Source organism: Triticum urartu, chromosome 6A (assembly GCF_056163025.1).
Source record: "Triticum urartu cultivar PI428250 chromosome 6A, HENAU_Tu73, whole genome shotgun sequence".
NCBI lineage: Eukaryota > Viridiplantae > Streptophyta > Magnoliopsida > Poales > Poaceae > Triticum > Triticum urartu.
The window spans coordinates 101,739,361-101,742,639 of NC_141878.1; the positions used below are offsets into that span (position 1 = coordinate 101,739,361).

The window sequence follows — 3,279 nt, forward strand, 5'->3', positions numbered from 1 at the left end:
CTCCTAGTAGGAGTAGGACTCCTACTAGGAGGGGGAAAGAAGTGGGGAGGGAGATCTCTCCACTAAGGCCCATATGGCCCATTACTTCTCCCGGGGGGGGGGGGGTTCCGGTAACCCTCCGGCTCTTCGGTTTTCTCCGAAATCACCCGGAACACTTCCAGTGTCCGAATATAGCCGTCCAATATATCAATCTTTATGTCTCGACCATTTCGAGACTCCTCATCATGTCCGTGATCACATCCGGGACTCCGAACTAACTTCGGTACATCAAAACTCATAAACTCATAATATAACTGTCATCGAAACCTTAAGCGTGCGGACCCTACGGGTTCGAGAACAATGTAGACATGACCGAGACATGTCTCCAGTCAATAACCAATAGAGGAACCTGGATGCTCATATTGGCTCCTACATATTCTACGAAGATCTTTATCGGTCAGACCGCATAACAACATACGTTGTTCCCTTTGTCATCGGTATGTTACCTGCCTGAGATTCGATCGTCGGTATCTCAATACCTAGTTCAATCTCGTTACCGGCAAGTCTCTTTACTCGTTTCGTAATACATCATCTCGCAACTAACTCATTAGTTGCAATGCTTGCAAGGCTTATGTGATGTGCATTACCGAGAGGGCCCAGAGATACCTCTCTAACAATCGGAGTGACAAATCCTAATCTCGAAATACGCCAACCCAACATTTACCTTTGGAGACACCTGTAGAGCTCCTTTATAATCATCCAGTTACGTTGTGATGTTTGGTAGCACACAAAGTGTTCCTCCGGTAAACGGGAGTTGCATAATCTCATAGTCATAGGAACATGTATAAGTCATGAAGAAAGCAATAGCAACATACTAAATGATCGGGTGCTAAGCTAACGGAATGGGTCAAGTCAATCACATCATTCTCCTAATGATGTGATCCTGTTAATCAAATGACAACTCATGTCCATGGTTAGGAAACATAACCATCTTTGATTAACGAGCTAGTCAAGTAGAGGCATACTAGTGACACTTTGTTTGTCTATGTATTCACACAAGTATTATGTTTCCGGTTAATACAATTCTAGCATGAATAATAAACATTTATCATGTTATAAGGAAATAAATAATAACTTTATTATTGCCTCTAGGGCATATTTCCTTCACTTGTGTGCATAGGAGGTGAGTTAGAGCACCACCAAGCCCTCTCCCCTTCGGCTAGAAAAAAATAGAGCAGTGTGCTCTGCTCTTCCGCGAGGGGGTATATATAGGCACCTCATTGGTCCCGGTTGGTGGCATGAACCGGGACTAAAGGGGAGCCTTTGGTCCCGGTTCAAGCCACCAACCGGGACCAATGGTGGTGGGCCAGGAGCGAGGCCCATTGGTCCCGGTTCGTCCCACCAACCGGGACCAAAAGGTCCGGATGAACCGGGACCAATGGCCCACGTGGCCCGGCCGGCCCCCTGTTCTCACGAATCGGGTCCAATGCCCCCATTGGTCCCGGTTCTGGACTGAACCGGGACTAATGGGCTGACCCGGCCTGGACCAAAACCCTGTTTTCTACTAGTGAATGTAGCTAAATATAGGTGTGGTGACTCTAACAACATAATGAGATAAAATTACAAAAGAAATAGTCTCTTCTAATTAAACCATGTAAACTAGAATTACTGCTTGCATTCTCAAAAAAAAAAGAAATTTACAGCTTGCAGTAGCAAGCAAGCATGGAACTTTGTTTTAAAGAGCACCCAACAAGCTATGTGATAATTACAAAGGAAGGTGATAATATAACTAGGATGTAATAGAAATGTTTACCACTTCATATTTTCGATGGTGATAACAGTGATGGTGGATAATTAGTATATACGTGTGTCCAGGATATGCCCGAATCGGTTTGTTTCTTCTTGCACATCCTGTCAACCTGCAAAGTCTTGACATCTAGTGCGAAACATTCATAGCCCGGGCACTCCAATGATGAGCTGTCATATGATTTGTTTTCTTCCCCTATCAATATCATGTACCTCTCAGTTGCACCCACGATATACTGTTGGCACCTTGAATCTACTGAAATTGTCTTCTCCAACCGCCACTCGTTTGATGTGGAATCCTCACTTTTACTTTGCCTAATGCTATAACAGAAGTCAGATCTGCTGTTCCCTTCATAATTGAACATTCCAAGTCTGCCTTCCCCCGCCTCCACAATGGTATACCCAATGGTTTTGGGTGGTAGGCCAATCGTGGAGAACACCATGCCTAGGGTGTTAAGCACGAGCATGACATTCCAAAACTCTATCTTCCAAGAGAAGCATCCATAAGCGTAGTGGCGTAGGGATAACATAGGAGGTCTTGAAGTTCTCAAGAGCATACCTTTGTAGACTAGCAAATCGCTCCAAGCATGTCCCCTAGCCGCTCGCCATTGTTGGGTGCTCGAAGAGAAGACGAGGGCAACTGGTTTAGTCTGTCAACTTGCTAACAAGATCACTTGGAACGAAATCTCATCATCCGCCACTGCTGCCAACTCCTCGTCGTGGGGAGCGAGGAAGGGATCACTTAGCACACAAATTGGATCCTCCGCCGATGCGGATAGGTTGTCGGGAATTGGAGGAAGCAAGATGTATCGCTGGTGCAATGGGTCGCACACCACTCGATCGTTGAATATTTTGCGGTCTTTCTCACCAGTGTGGCGGCGATTGAGGAGGACACGGCCGTCACGGATGTCCTGGACAATCCAGCGGGCGGGAGGAGGGAGAAAGGAGAAGGAGAAGTCAGCAGTGAAGGCGATGGCCCGGGCGGCACATGCAGAGGGGTGAGGTGGGACGACGGGGTTGAACCCGGTCTCATCTAGGAAGCCTAGGATGGACGGGGTGTGGAGCTTGCGGAGGCGCCGAAGGACAGAACGGTCGGTGATTTGTCGGTGGAAGGACATACAAGTGGCGGATGCACGGACAAGATCGGCTGGGGTTGGTAAGCGGAGGAAGATCTCCGGCAAGAGGTCGGCCAGGCGGTCATCGGTGATCGTTGTCGCTGTCGAGACCACCATTTTGCAAGGGGGAGAAGTGTTTTGGTGATCATCCATGAGTGACCACTTCACTTCGATAGAAGCAGGGAGCTGCTGTTTCCTTGATTGAAGCAGTTTTATTTGTTAGAAACACATATATAGGCAGCAGTAGCCAGTAGATGGTTGCTCCACATCGAAATGCGGTCAGCCCAGCTGTCGTTTAAAATGAAAGTTTTCTTGTCAGCGCGCGCTTGTATTTCGATATAGCCAAAGAGTGCAAAATCAAGTGGCAACCTCCGCTTGT

The 3,279-nt window shown here is 47.3% G+C and overlaps 1 pseudogene; it reads right to left on the minus strand.

Moving 5' to 3' along the window:
• Positions 1-1,893: 1,893 nt before the first annotated feature.
• LOC147964242 (uncharacterized) lies at positions 1,894-3,017 on the minus strand (annotated as a pseudogene).
• Positions 3,018-3,279: the final 262 nt, after the last annotated feature.